The sequence below is a fragment of the Gossypium hirsutum genome, chromosome A13, assembly GCF_007990345.1.
Source record: "Gossypium hirsutum isolate 1008001.06 chromosome A13, Gossypium_hirsutum_v2.1, whole genome shotgun sequence".
Classification (NCBI taxonomy): Eukaryota; Viridiplantae; Streptophyta; class Magnoliopsida; order Malvales; family Malvaceae; genus Gossypium; species Gossypium hirsutum.
This window is the reverse complement of record NC_053436.1, coordinates 15,708,497-15,724,309: the sequence shown is the minus strand read 5'-3', so window position 1 is coordinate 15,724,309 and position 15,813 is coordinate 15,708,497.

Sequence of the window (15,813 nt, the reverse complement as noted above, 5' to 3'; positions counted from 1 at the left end):
CAAAATGCATCTTGGTACACAAAGTGCATACTGGCGCACTAATGCGGTCATTGAGAGCACTAAAAATATCCTATCCCTTTAAAGTAATGAAAATTGTAACGCCTCAAAATTCTTCTTTATGCTTATGTGAAAATGTGACACAACTGTGTATCTGTAATGCCCCAAATTTTGTAAATATGTTTCCGTACTTAGTTGACACAAATATCTGTCAGCTTTAGTGGTTATGTGTTCTGGGAGTGTTTGGGAGGTCTCAAGTTCAAGCCTTAGCTTGGGAAAATTTTGGTTTTTATTTGAATAAATCCTTATCTTTGGTTAATAGGCTTATAAGTATTTGTTTATTAAAATATATAAGAATGGGTTTGCTGGTCTGGTGGTTAAGAGGAGTGTTAATGAGTTAGAGGTCGAGTGTTTGAATCCCGGCAGTGGCGAAGGGACTATTTTTTGCTACGAATTTCAACGGGGAGTTTGTGTTTTACCGAAAGTCTGAGTTGAAGGGTTAGTGGAGAGAATTAAGGGTTGTCGATTAGTGGGTTAGCAGTTTGACTGGCATTCTACTTCTTTTTCCTGAAAGTTTCGGCTATCATCCTCCCTCTTTTCTCTTTTTGCTAAAAAAATTTCCCTATTTTCCTCCTATTTTGGCTTTTCTCCCTCCCTTCCTTTCGATCGTTCTATTGTTTGCTGCTAGGGGCGTGGATGGTAAGTTATTCGTAACACTAATCTCGAATGTTATTTTGATTAAGTATCTAAAAGCGTGATTCTGGTTACTGTTGAGAGTTACTTGTGAGGTCCGTGAGGCTCGTGTTAACGCTTTGTCGATTTGATTCGGAGTAGAGTTCGTTCCGTAGCCGTAAGCTGACTTTTCATATTTTTTATTAATCGATTTGGACTCGTTTTTGGGGTTTCTAAGGGGTTGTGTGTAACATTTTAAAAATAGGGCCTAGTCAAAATAGTGGTTTTAGGACCACAAATCCAACATCAAAATAATTATTATATGATTATTACGAGGCTTAGAATCTGAGAATATGCATGTGTTAAAGTTTCATAAAGGAATTCTTTGAGTAAGTGCCCAATTGGAAAATTAGGGACTAAATTGAATAAATTGCAAAACTTAGATTCTAGAAGCAATTTGCATGAAATTGCTTTAGATTATAAAATAGAAGGTCTTGGGGAGCAATTTTTGTAGTTTTTAAGTTTTTGGACAAAAATGGGATTGCATGAATGAAATTTCAAAGAAAGGGCTTAAGGCTATTTTGGTCATTTGGCATATTAATGAAATAAAATGGGGAAAAAGAAGGAAAAAATCAGCCACTCTTCTCCCTTGTCCAGCCGAAATTCTTAAGCCACCATAGTTAGGGTTTCCAAGCTTTTCAAGCTCATTAGTAAGTGCTCCCAAGCCCCGTTTTTAATGTTCTTTATAATTTTGAGATCCCGATAGCTTACTCTCTCCATTTCTACCCATATTTCATGCTAGGGTTCATGTTTAAAAATTTAACCATGCATGAGTTACTTGTATTTTGATGTTTTATGGAGGAATATGAAAGTTTGATGTGTGTTAAACAACTTTTCCTAGGTGATTTTCATGAAAAACCCCTAAAGGGACCTTTTTGCAAAAGTTATAAGATGTGCGGTAGAAATCTAAAAATAATGCAAAATCTGGGATACCATAAGAGAGAAAAGTGTTCTTCTAGGCTTGAGTAAGGTAGAAATTGCATGTGTTTCATTATACGAGCCTAATGACTAAATCGTAAAAATGTGAAAGGTTAGGGGCAAAACGGTCATTTGGACTGGGGTGGAATATAGACTTGAAATGTATAATTTGGAGTGTTAATAATCTATTTTTATTGTTATAGACCCCGAGGAACGAATTCCGGAGGTCGATCGAGGAAAACGAAAGGTTTCGGAATAACCGAAACACGATACCAAAACGAATACTAGGTAAGTTCGGATAACGTAAAGTAAACATTTAATGTGCCTAATTATATGATTTATGAGTGCATGATGAATGCATTTATTAATAACATGAAATTTTATGAAATGCGTGTTTAAGTATGAATTGTGATAAATGTCTCGATTGAGGTTAAAAAGGGAATTCGATGGATAAACCATGATTGACATGTGTAATGAGGTCCTGCATGTGTTGCAATAAGGATTTAGCCCAGACGGGTAATCCGTTGATCTCATTTATAAAAGTATCTAGCCCGGACAGGTGTTCCTTTGAACGGTCGAGCCTCCAAAAGAATATGCGTGCACTATGGATTTGGCCCAGACGGGTAATCCGATTAGGATCTGAATTTAGCCTGGACTGGTAATTCAGATCTGAGCTCAATAAAGGTGTTTTTCGTTATAAGGGATTTAGCCTGGACTGGTAATCCTGCCATCACCTTATGAGTTCATAAAATGGGGGATTTAGCCTGTACTGGTAATCCCACCATGAGATGTGAGGTTCGAAGGAGTGCATACTTGAAATGATCATTCATACAAATTGACGGTTAATGGGTATTCCATCGAGACTACCTAGAAACTCAATGAGATTAACATGACTTATATGTACAAAATGAGATGTTGAATGATGAACTCATCTAAGGTAACTTTCATAGTGCATTGTTATGTGACTAACTCATTGATTGAGTGTGTGTGATAGGGAAGCCAACCTATACTCATTGAATTCATTACCCAATTTGATTGCATACTAATTACTTGGTAAGTTTACTTCGGTTATTCAAGCTTACTAAGCATGAAAATGCTTACCGCTCTCTTTTTCCTGTCTCTCACAGAGCTCGAGGACTCGTAAAGATTGGAAGACGGTTGGAGAGTCAGCATACTATCAAATAGATCAGCTTTGGTATAAATATATTTTTGATTTGTTTAATGGCATGTATAGGTCTTTTGAGTATTTTGTTATATGTGTTATTCGATTCGCCAAATGAAGGCATGTAAAGATAAATCTATCTTTTTGTATATGGTCATAGAGATCGGTTTGTTTGAAGTAGGCTATGACCTACAAAATTTCCATGCATGTTTATAATCATATGCGATGGTTGAATTCCAACTGGCAATGAGTCACAAGAACGATCCAATCTTGAATGTATTAAAGTGGCATGAAAACCCATAAATACAAGATGGGAAATAACCTAGCATGTACAAAACCAATGATATGAGGTTTCCATGCAATAAGTTTTTGCAAAGACCGTTTATAAAAGTATAATCATGTTTTACTTTGTATTTAATAATCATTATGTATAAGTGATAAAAAGGGGTGACCAAAGGCCTGGAAAATAGCCTATTAAGGTCCACACGGTTGGGCACATAGGCATGTGTCTAGGCTGTGTGTAATACACAGGCAATACCCATAGGCGTGTGGCATGGCCGTGCATTCCCTGTATCTAAAATTGTAAGTCTATTAAATGAACACGGGCTAGACACACGAGCGTATGTCTTGGACGTGTGAATTTAACAGAATGCTCAAGTCTTGGACACGGGGTGACTGCACGGGCATGTGACACTTCAAAGTAAGAGAAATTTTCCAAGGTGCCCAAAGTTTATCAAATGTTCTCGATTTTGTCCCGCACTGCCTCTGGGTATGTTTTAGGTCTCGAAGACCTATTTAAGGGACAAGATGTACATATTTGAAAAGTTCTTAATTTGAGAGCAACTTAGTGACTCGATTTAATATGTTTATGACCGTAAAATCTCGGTAATGCCTCGAACCCTATCCCGACGTCGGATACAGGTGAGGGGTGTTACATTTAGTGGTATCAGAGTTACGGTTTAGTCGGTTCTAGGACTACCGTAGAGAGTATTGAGGTTTTCTATACATGCCATTATTCGAATATTGATAATGTGACATCTCCTAATCATTTAAATTGTTTTGAATATAGTAAATTTCTTCCAATCAAGCACAAGATGAGTCTGAGGGAGCCGAGAGCAATGCTTCAGCTTCTGTACAATGAGCTGTATCTAGTAGTAGTAGAAGGCTTATGTCTAAAGGCCGGGAAGAAGCTCGAGCTGTCTTCTTTGATATGATGGACAAATGGTTCAGGGATTACCTGAGGAATCTCCCCAATATACCAAGACCTCCCCGGCCCCCTAACCAACCTGATGAGGATGTGCCACGAGGTATGGCACCAGTAAGAATTGGTAAGGCCCCTGTTGATAAGCTTAGAAAGTATGGGGCTGAAGAATTTACAGTTAAAGTTGATGATGATGCTGAAAGAACCGAGTTTTGGCTCGAGAATACTACACGGGTGTTAGATGATTTGTCATGCACACCTGAGGAGTGTTTGAAGTGTGCCATGTCCCTCTTGAAAGATATTGCTTATCATTGGTGGAAAACTGTATCCTCGGTAGTGCCAAAGGAAAATATCACTTGGGATTTTTCCAAGCAGAGTTTAGGAAGAAATACATTAGCCAACAATTTCTAGACTCGAAGCAAAAGGAGTTCCTAGAACTTAAACAAGGGAACAAGACTGTAGCAGAATACGAACGAGAGTTCGTGAGGCTAAGTCAGTACGCAACTGAATGGGTCCAAATCGAGTCAGAAATGTGTAAACACTTCGAGGAAGGTCTGAATGAGGAAATTAAGAGGTTGATTGGGATCCTGGAAATATGGGAGTTTGTCGCGTTGGTTGATCGAGCCAAGACGGCCGAGGAGCTTACCAGTGAAAGAAAGCAAGCAAAGAGAGAGGCCCGAGTCTCGAGCAAGAGGTCCAGTGGTAAAACGCTCTCATTTCTCACAAAGAAATCAAGGAGCCAGCATGAACACTCCATTTTATCAGTAGAATATTCGGGTAGAGCGAGAAGTATTAAACGATGAAGCCAAAAGTCTTTCTCCCCGATGGTAACTAGTGTGGAGAGTGTAGATGATCAAAAGCCAAAGTGTAAGAGTCGCAACAAATTTCACTTCGAAGAGTGCCAAGTGAAGAGTGGTGCATGTTTCAAATATGGATCTCTTGACCACTTTCTCAAGGCCCTGAGCAAGTTGGGAAAGAAGTGGAAGTAGCCCCGAAGTCGAGTACTCCCATTTCACGAGGTAGACCTCTGAGATATCTTGGAAGTGCCAGTGGCAGTCGAGTTGCGGCTAAAGACAGTACAAAACTAGATGCTTGAGCTCTGGCAAGAACGTATGCGATACGCACCTAAAAGAAAGCCTTTACTCCTGATGTTATCACAGGTACTTTTTCTCTTTTCGATACATGTGTTATTGTCTTAATTGACCCGAGGTAGACGAATACATACATTTGCATGAACTTGGTATCTAGAATGAACATACTCATTGAGCCTACAAAATTTATTATTTAAGTGTCGAACCCACTAGGCAGATCAATCATGGTTGATAAAGTCTGTAAGAATTGTCCTTTAAAGATTTAGGGTCATTGTTTTCCGGCTAATCTTATGTTGTTACCATTTGATGAATTTGATGTAATACTTGGTATGGATTGGTTAGCCCTGCATGATGTAATTGTAAATTGTGGCAGTAAGTATATTAAATTGAGATACCCGGATAGTGAGATCCTACGGGTTGATTCAAGAGAGTTAGGTACACCTCCAGTTGTGATCACGGCAATGGTTGCTCAGAGATATATGAGAAAAGGGTATAAAGTCTACCTTGCAATTGTATTGAACACTAAGGAAACAGAGTTGAAGATTGAATCTGTGTCTATAGTATGTGAGTACCCAGATGTATTTCCAGAAGAATTACCCGAATTACCTCTTAAAAGGGAAATAGAATTTGGTATTGAGTTGGTGTCAGGGACAGTTCCTATTTCAATTGTTTCATATAGGATGGCACCAACTGAGCTAAAAGAGTTGAAAGCACAGCTGCAAGAACGCCGAGCTTTTCACCTTGGGGTGCTCCCGTTCTATTTGTAAGGAAGAAAGATGGTTCGATGAGGTTATGTATAGATTATCGCCAACTGAACAGGATAACTATCAAGAATAAGTTTCCTTTGCCAAGGATTGATGATTTGGTCGACCATTTGAAAGGAGCCACCATGTTCTCTGAGATAGACTTGAGGTCTGGCTATTACCAACTGCGAGTTAAAGAATTAGATGTACATAAGACAGCCTTTAGGACAAGGTATGGCCATTATGAATTTCTTGTCATGCCGTTTGGGCTGACGAATGCACCAACCGTATTTATGGACCTAATGAATAGGATCTTTCGGCCATACCTGGATAAGTTTGTCTCTGTGTTCATTGACAACATCTTAATTTATTCCAAAGATGAGTCAGAACATGCAAAGCACTTGAGAATTGTGTTGCAGACTTTGCGGGAAAAGCAGCTATATGCTAAGTTTAGCAAGAGTAAGTTTTGGCTTTAGGAAGTTGGATTTTTGGGTCATATTGTTTCAGGTGAAGGCATCCATGTTGATCCGAGTAAGATCTCTACTATTGTTGAATAGAAACCGCCTAAAAATGTAACCGAGGTTAGAAGCTTTTTGGGCTTAGCTGGTTACTATCGAAGATTTTTGAAAGGATTCTCCATGATAGCAACTCCGATGACGATATTGTTACAGAAAAATATTAAGTTTGAATGGATGGAAAAGTGTCAACAAAGTTTTGAGAAGTTAAAGACATTGTTAACTGAAGCTCCTGTTTTAGTATTGCCTGAGTCGAGAAAAGAATTTGTAGTCTACAGTGACGCATCCTCAAAGTAATAGCCTATGCTTCACGATATTTGAAGCCGCATGAAAAGAACTATCCTACACACGACCTAGAACTTACTGCCATCGTTTTTGCTTTAAAAATTTGGAAGCATTATTTATATGGTGAGACTTGCCGCATATTCAGCGACCACAAGAGTTTGAAGTATTTGATGACTCAAAAAGAATTAAATTTGAGGTAGCGGAGGTGGCTAGAGTTAATCAAGGATTACGAACTGATTATTGACTATCACCTGGGAAAGGCGAATGTGGTTACTGACGCGTTGAGCAGAAAATCCTTGTTTGCATTAAGGGCCATGGATGCTCATTTGAAATTGCTTGATGATGGTTCAGTCTTGGCTTGTTTGCATTAAGGGCCATGGATCCTCGTTTGACATTGCTTGATGATGGTTCAGTCTTGGCTGGGCTAGAGGCTAGGCCGACATTCCTTTAGGAAATCTATGATGCTCAAACTAATGATGATGACTTGTAAGCTAAAAGAACACAATGTGAGTCAGGTATTGAATCAAATTTTTGAATTGGTTCTAATGGATGTTTGATGTTCAGAGATAGGGTTTGTGTACCCAAAAACAATAAACTTATTCGGAAAATTTTGCAAGAAGCACATAACAGTTGTTTGTCAATTCACCCGGAAAGTACCAAGATGCACAACAATTTGAAAAAAATGTACTGGGGGAACAGCATGAAAAGAGATATTTTAGAATTTGTGTCGAAATGCCTGGTATGTCAGCAAGTTAAAACTGAACATCAAGTGCCTTTAGGTTTGCTACAGCCTATGATGGTCCCCGAATGAAAGTGGGACAGAGTTACTATGGATTTCGTGATAGGATTACCATTGACTCTGAAGAAGAAAGAGGTCGTATGGGTCGTAGTAAATAAGTTGACAAAGTCTGCTCATTTTATTCCGGTGAGGACAATTTACATCCTTGATAGATTGGTCGACTTTTACATTTCTGAAATTGTAAGATTGCATAGGGTACCACTGTCGATTACTTCTGACAGAGACCCAAGGTTCACTTCGAGATTCAGGAAGAAATTACAAGAAGCCTCGGGTACAAAGTTAAGCTTTAGTACAGCTTTTCACCCTCAGACAGATGGACAGTCTGAGCAGATGATTCAGATTCTTGAGGATATGTTGTGATGTTGCATCCTTGAATTTCAGGGAAGCTGGGAAAAATATTTGCCGCTAGTAGAATTCGCCTACAACAATAGTTTTCAGATGAGTTTGAAGATGGCACCTTATGAGGCCTTGTATGGCAGGAAGTGTCAAACTCCATGGTACTAGACAGAACTTAAAGAAAATCAGATTCACAGAGTTGATTTGATTAAAGAAACTGAAGAGAAAGTTAAAGTGATACGAGACTGTTTGAAAGCAGCATCAGATAGGAAAAAGTCATATGCTGATCTGAAAAGAAAGGAAATTGAGTTTCAAGTTAGAGATTGAGTATTCCTAAAAGTATCTCCATGGAAAAAGGTGTTGAGATTTGGCCGGAAAGGCAAACTGAGTCAGCGATTTATCGGATCGTACGATATCATTGAAAGAGTTGGACTGTTAGCCTATCGCTTGGCATTGCCACCTGAACTGGAAAAGATTCACGATGTGTTCCACGTATCTATGTTAAGGCGATACCGATCAGACCCCTCTCACGTGATTTCGCCGACTGAGATTGAAATTCGACCGGACATGACTTATGAAGAGGAACCAGTTAAGATATTGGCTCGTGAGGTTAAACAGCTGAGGAATAAAGATGTGGCCTTAGTAAAAGTTTTATGGCATCAACATGGTATAGAAGAGGCTACATGAGAACCATAAGAAACCGAGAGAAGCCAATATCCAAATCTGTTCACTGGTAAGACTTTCGAGGACGAAAGTTCCTAAGGGGGAGAGAAATGTAACATCCTAAAAATAGGGCCTAGTCAGAATAGTGGTTTTGGGAACACAAATCCGACATCAAAATATTTATTTTATGATTATTATGAGGGTTTGAATATGAGAATATGCATGTGTTAAAGTTTCATGAAGGAATTCTTTGAGTAAGTGTCCAATTGGAAAATTATGGACTAAATTGAATAAATTGCAAAACTTGGATTCTAGAAAAAATCTACATGAAATTGCTTTAGATTATAAAATAGAAGGTCTTGGAGAGCACTTTTCCCAATTTCTAAGTTTTTGGACAAAAATAGGCTTGCATGGATGAAATTTCAAAGAAAGGGCTTAAGGCCATTTTGGTCATTTAGCATATTAATGAAATAAAATGGGGAAAAAGAAGGAAAAAATCAGTCATTCATCTCCTTTGTCCAGCCAAAATTCCTAAGCCACCATAGCTAGGGTTTCCAAGCTTTTCAAGCTCATTAGTAAGTGCTTCCAAGCCCAGTTTTTAATGTTCTTTGTAATTTTGAGATCCCGGTAGCTTACTCTCTCAATTTCTACCCATATTTCATGCTAGGGTTTATGTTTAAAAATATACCCATGTATGAGTTACTTGTATTTTGATGTTTTATGGAGGAATATGAAATTTTGATGTGTGTTAAACAACTTTTCCTAGGTGATTTCCATGAAAAACCCCTAAAGGGACCTTTCTAAAAAAGTTGTAAGATGTGTGGCAGAAATGTGAAAATAATGGAAAATGTGGGACACCATAAGAGGGAAAAGTGTTCGACTAAGCTTGATTAAGGTAGAAATTGCATGTGTTTCATTATACGAGCCTAGGGACTAAATCGTAAAAATGTGAAAGGTTAGGGGCAAAATGGTCATTTGGACCGAGGTGGAATTTAGACTTGAAATGTATAATTTGGAGTGTTAATGATCTATTTTTATTGTTATAGACCCCGAGGAACGAATTCAGGAGGTCGATCAAGGAAAATGAAAGGTTTCGGAATAATCGAAACACGACACCAAAACAATACCAAGTAAGTTCGGATAACTTAAAGTAAACACTCAATGTGTCTAATTATATAATTTATGAATGCATGATGATTGCATTTATTAATAATATGAAATTTTATGAAATGAAAGTTTAAGTATGAATTGTGATAAATGTCTCGATTGATGTTAAAAAGGGAATTCAATGGATAAACCATGATTGACATGTGTAATGAGGTCCTGCATGTGTTGCAGTAAGGACTTAGCCTGGATGGGTAATCCGTTGATCTCATTTATAAAAGGATCTAGTCCGAACGGGTGTTCTTTTGAATGGTCGAGCCTCCCGAAGAATATGTGTGCATTATGGATTTAGCCCGGACGGGTAATCCAATTAGGATCTAAATTTAGCCTGGACTGGTAATTCAGATCCGAGCTCAATAAAGGTGTTTATCGTTATAAAGGATTTAGCCTAGACTGGTAATCCCGACATCACCTTATGAGTTCATAAAATAGATTTACCCTGGACTGGTAATCTCACAATAAGATGTACAGTTCGCGGGAGTGCATACTTGAAATGATCATTCATACAAATTGACAGTTAGTGGGTATTCCATTGAGATTTCCTAGAAACTCAACGAGATTAACGTGACTTATATGTACAAAATGAGATGTTGAACTCATTGATTGAGTGTGTGTAATAGGGAAGCCATACTATACTCATTGAATTTATTACCCAATTTGATTGCATGCTAATCAGTTGGTAAGTTTACTTTCCGGTTATTCGAGCTTACTGAGCATGAAAATGCTTACCCCTCTCTTTTCCCTGTCTCTCACAGAGCTTGAGGACTCGTAAAGATTGGAAGACGGTTGGAGAGTCAGCATATTATCAAATAGATTAGCTTTGGTATAAAGACATTTCCGATTTGTTCAATGGCATGTATAGGTCTTTTGAATATTTTGTTATATGTGCTATTCGATTTGCCAAATGAAGGCATGTAAAGATAAATCTATCTTTTGGTATATGGTCATAGAGATCGGCTTGTTTTGAAGTAGGCTATGACCTACAAAATTTTCATGCATGTTTATAATCATATGCGATGGTTGAATTCCAATTGGCAATGAGTCACAAGAACGAGCCAATTTTAAATGTATTAAAGTGGCATGAAAACCCATAAATACAATATGGGAAATAACTTAGCAATGTATGAAACCAATGATACGGGGTTTCAATGCAATAAGTTTTTGCAAAGACTGTTTATAAAAGTATAATCATTTTTTACTTTGTATTTAATAATTATTATGTATAAGTGATAAAAAGGGGTGACCAAAGGCTTGGAAAATAGCCTACTAAGGTCCACACGGTTGGGCACACGGGCGTGTGTAGTACACAGGCCACACCCATGGGCTTGTGGCATGGCCATGCATTTTTTATCTAAAATTGTAAGTCTATTAAATGAACATGGGCTAGACACACGGGCGTGTGTCTTGGCCGTGTGAATTTAACAGAATGTTCAAGTCTTGGACACAGGGTGGCTGCACGGGCGTGTGACACTTTAAAGTAAGGGAAATTTTCCAAGGTGCCCAAAGTTTATCAAATGTTCTCGGTTTTATCTCGCACTGCCTCTAGGTATGTTTTAGGTCTCGAAGACCTATTTAAGGGGCAAGATGTACATATTTGAAAAGTTTTTAATTTGAGAGCAACTTGGTGACTCGATTTAAAATGTTTATTAACTTGAAATCCTGGTAACGCCTCGAACCTTATCCCAGTGTCAGATACGGATGAGGGGTGTTACATTTTGATATACTGATTTTAGGTTTCGGGAGGCTCGAAAGTGGTTTTACAGTAATCGAATACCAGGTGTGTGCTCTAAACGCTTTGAAAACGAGATTCGACGAAAGCTGAAGAGCATTCTGTCGATGCCACACGAGCTTGGGGTCGCCCATATGGTAAGCCGTGTGGCAGTACACGGGCGTGTGGTTGATGAACCAGGCCGGACGCACTCGACACGGGCGCGACGGACATGGCTGCATGATGGCTAGTAGGTCGTGTGCGAGACACGGGCTCGGTCAATTGGACTGTGTGGGCCACACGGGCCGTGTGGGCCACACGAGCGTGTGGACTACACGAGCGTGTAGGAATTTGGGCTAAGCCGTGTAATCCACACAGCCAAGGCCAATTTGGGCCGTGTGGGCTACACGGACGTGTGGTTGCACACGGGCAGGCCAAATTGACATGCGAGCCTATTTTTCTAAAATGTTCTGTAAGGTTGCACGGGTCGCCCAAGTCTACTGTGACCTGTCGAAGGGTCGGTAAGAAATACTTAGACCCCTGTTTTGTGATGTATGTGTTATCATGTTACACTTAGCATTTATATTTATACTGTTTTGAATATAAATGTATGATTTGTTTATCTGGATTATAGCATGCCATATTGTATGATGCATTGCATCGGGGTGGGTTTGATGAAGAGAAGGAAGTTACTGAAAGGCCTAATGAGCCTGTTATCTAGCAGCTAAGCTGCATACTTATGACATGTGCTGTTGTACTGTACTCTATGGTGTGTAGGGTTGGATGGGTTGATTTTATCCCTATATTTGGTGTGTAGGAATGGTGGGTCGATTTTATCCCCACATAGTATGTTAGGTTGGACGGAGTTGGTGTGCGGGGTTGGTGGGCATGTTTCGGTTATTCAAATTTGTTATGCATGCTACATCTGAGATGCGCTAACGCCCTAAGTCGTAACCGATTCTGTTTCTGGGTAGGCTAAGGCCTGCACCAATTCCATAAGGGTTCAGGCCCGCATTATGACTGCATTCTGTTATCTGATTGTATGCATGCTGGACTGTGGGGATGTACACGCTGAGTTGCAAAAACTCACCCCTTATTTGTTTATCTGTTCAGGTAATCCCAAGCAGTAGGCGGATGGGGCAATGGAGAACTTGACGGTGACCTTGACCACATACGTTTTGGTTTATTAACTCTCAACTTTTGCTTATTCTTTATTTGTCAGGAATTTTGATGTAATTTGGACTTGGACTTCTGGTTTTAATTTGAGTTTTGAGCTGTGAACATGGATTACAAATTGCAAAGTCAAATTATGGTTTTAATTAAATAAACTAAGATTTTTTCAAAAATAGCAACAATTTTATAAAGTAATAACAATAAATGGGTTTTTAAAAAAAGATTCTGCGATAAAGAAATGTTTACAAACAATCTGACTATTAGAGCGTGTTATGATTCGATACGGTTTGTTTAAAAGCACTCTCATGTGACATTATCAGATTCGGCCATAACGTCCAAGCCGTGTTTGATGTGTTATAGTATCTACTTCAATGCTTAAGTGTTCTAGGTGTATGGGAGAGGTCCCAAGTTCAAGCTTTGCTTTTGGAAAATTTTGTTAATTTTTTTTATTTAAGCCTTGCGTTTGGGGAATGGGCTTATATTAAACTATTTGCAAAACCATATCAGAATGAGCCTGCTGGTTTGAGTGGTAAGGGAGTCTATGTGTGGTGTGGAGGTCCTGTGTTCGAATCCTTGTGTGAGCGTGGGCATTATTTTTACTCGATATTGTGTTAAGAGTTTCAGAAGGTTTTAAATTCGGAGGAAGTTGAGATCATGTAGTTAGTGGGGAGTTGGATGTTATCCTTATAAATTATTTTATTTTATTTTAGTATTTTCTTTCCCCAAAAATTTGAGAGTTCTGACGTTCTTTTTCTTTCGACCTTTGATTCTTTTTTCTTCTTTTTCCTTTGGCGTAATAGTAGTAAACCCTTTTCTTCCTCATTTTTCGATTCTGTCGTTAACCTTGCTTGTGGACGTTCGTATCATTAATTCTTGTGGTGTCGGTAAGTGAGATTACTTATATTCGTTTGGTCTCTGTTTGCTAGAGATTGAGATTTTTTGTAATTGTTAAGTAGGATACGGCAGAGAAGCGGTAGCTCCACTTCAATGGTCTGATTTGTGCTAGTGACAGGGGTTGTTGCGGTAAGTGAGTAGATTTTGGCTCATTTTAGTTTTGAGGAATTCGCAATTTGATTGCTAAATTTGATGATGGGTACTCTGTTTTAGGTTTTAAACAGCTCGGGGCCGTTCTAGCATAAAAAACAAACCAAGTGTATACTCGAAACGTAGAAAAATGAGATTCGATGAAAGCTAAAAAAACCCACTATCGACGTCACATGGTCATGTGGTAAGCCGTGTACAATGACACGGCTGTGTGATAGACGAAGGCTAGGCCGTGCGTAAGACATGGCTATATGATGGCCAGAGTGTGGCCATGTGAGCCACATGGGCTAGATCGAACTGGGCGTATGGGCCTACACGGGTGTGTGATATCTGGGCCAGCCTGTGTGATCCACACGGGCAAGGCCAATCTGGACGTATGGGCCATACGGGTGTATGGGCCCATTTATCTGTATATTTTCCTAGGGTTATCGGGTCGTCCCAAACGACTGTGAGCCCACTGTAGGGCTGGTAAGGGCTAACGAAACCTTAAACTATATGATCTGTTAGACTGATATTCTATATTGAGCGTGATAGTATATGCATGTTCTATCTGTATGTAAGCATGTGAGCATGGTTAATCTGTATGTCTGAAATTGAATATTCTGTATCTGATATTGGGGTTGGAACGATATATATATATGGAGAAAGTGTTCTAAATGCATTTATCGCATATATTCTGACAGCTTGGCTACACTTAATCTGTTATGTACCGCATCGGTAAAATGTGGTTTGTAAGGCTGACCCCACATGGTGTGTAGGAATGGTCAGAATGATGTGTAGAGGATGGGGGTAGGATATTTGATTTAACGACAACGGTTTTCTTTTCAGCTCATCTCATGTGACACTTCCGGATTCGGTCATAACGTCTAAACCGGGTTTGGGGTGTTACATTTAGTGGTATCAGAGCTAGGTCACAAAACTCGACTGTGAATTTTAGGTTTCAAAATTTCATTTTAAAGAATTGGTTTTCAAAAGATTTTAAACCTTTTGATTGAGTAGGTGGTACATCAAGTCTCCAGCGTCGATCCAGTAAGTATTTCTGATTTTTTATAGAAAATTCTGAAAACATGGTTGATAGTTTACTTAAAATACTATAGTTAGTACACTCTGAATCTGTAGTGAAACTGATAGAGACTAAAAATTTCGAAAATAACTTTGAACTTCTAATACTTTATGCATAAAACATCTGTTAATAAATATTGAACTGATGCATAAAACTTTTAATATGGATAAACTCGGGTAGACAATGAGCATACGATGTATCCATGGATGTGGTATTCGGGGCTAAAATAGAGGTCGTAGGAGGGCTCGAGCTGAGTCTTCCTCTCTAGGTAGTATGCCAAATTTAGACACGAGTGAGGCACCGATATCACCTGCTACTGAGACTGGGTCTCAAAGTTGTTCGGCTAGGGACGACGCACTATCCCAAGCATACTGAGGGTATTGGAAAGGGCCTCTGGACCCAATTCTAGATCTAGGGGCCGAATGTCGGTAACTGAGCAAATCTAGTCTAATGGAGCAGAATTGTTTAGGGGCGTCACAGGAGTCACCCCTAATGTGGCTGAGTACTAGTTGGAGGTTACTGAGAGGATTATAAATGATCTAGAATGTACCTCTGAGCAGAAATTAAAGGGTGCAGTCTCATTGCTTCGCGATGAAGCATATCAGTAGTGGTTGACAGTTAAAGAGGGCACTCAGCCTAATCGTCTAACTTGGGAGTTCTTTAAGACTACATTTTAGAGCAAATATGTGGGAGCTAGTTACGTTGATGCTCGCAGGCGTGAGGTTTGAATCTCACGCAAGGTGATCGATCTGTGGCAGAATATGAGGTCAAATTTCTGAGGTTGAGCCGCTACGCTCGAGGCATGGTGGCGTCCGAGTATGAGAGATGTGTTAGGTTTCAGGATGGCCTAAGGGATAATCTGAGGGTTCTAAGAGCTCTACAGAGGGAGCGTGACTTCACGGTTTTGGTAAAGAAAGTAAAGATTGTTGTGGATGTTAAGCGCGCGAAGAGCCAAAACAGAGACCTTAAGAGAGGTAAGAACAAGAGGATTTGGAGCCCTCGAGTTCTATACAGAGGCCTAAGAAAAAGGCCAGATCTGATGGGCCAGTCAGAGTGAGGGCCCCTGTTTCTTCTATTGCTCTGATTGGGTTGCAGTCGTGCAGTGATTGTGGTAGACGCCATCCAGGCTAGTGTTGGTGGAGGATTGAGGCCTGTTTGAGATGTGGGTCTTTAGAGCATCTTATTCGGGAGTATCCATTGAGGGCTGATCAGGTGCAAG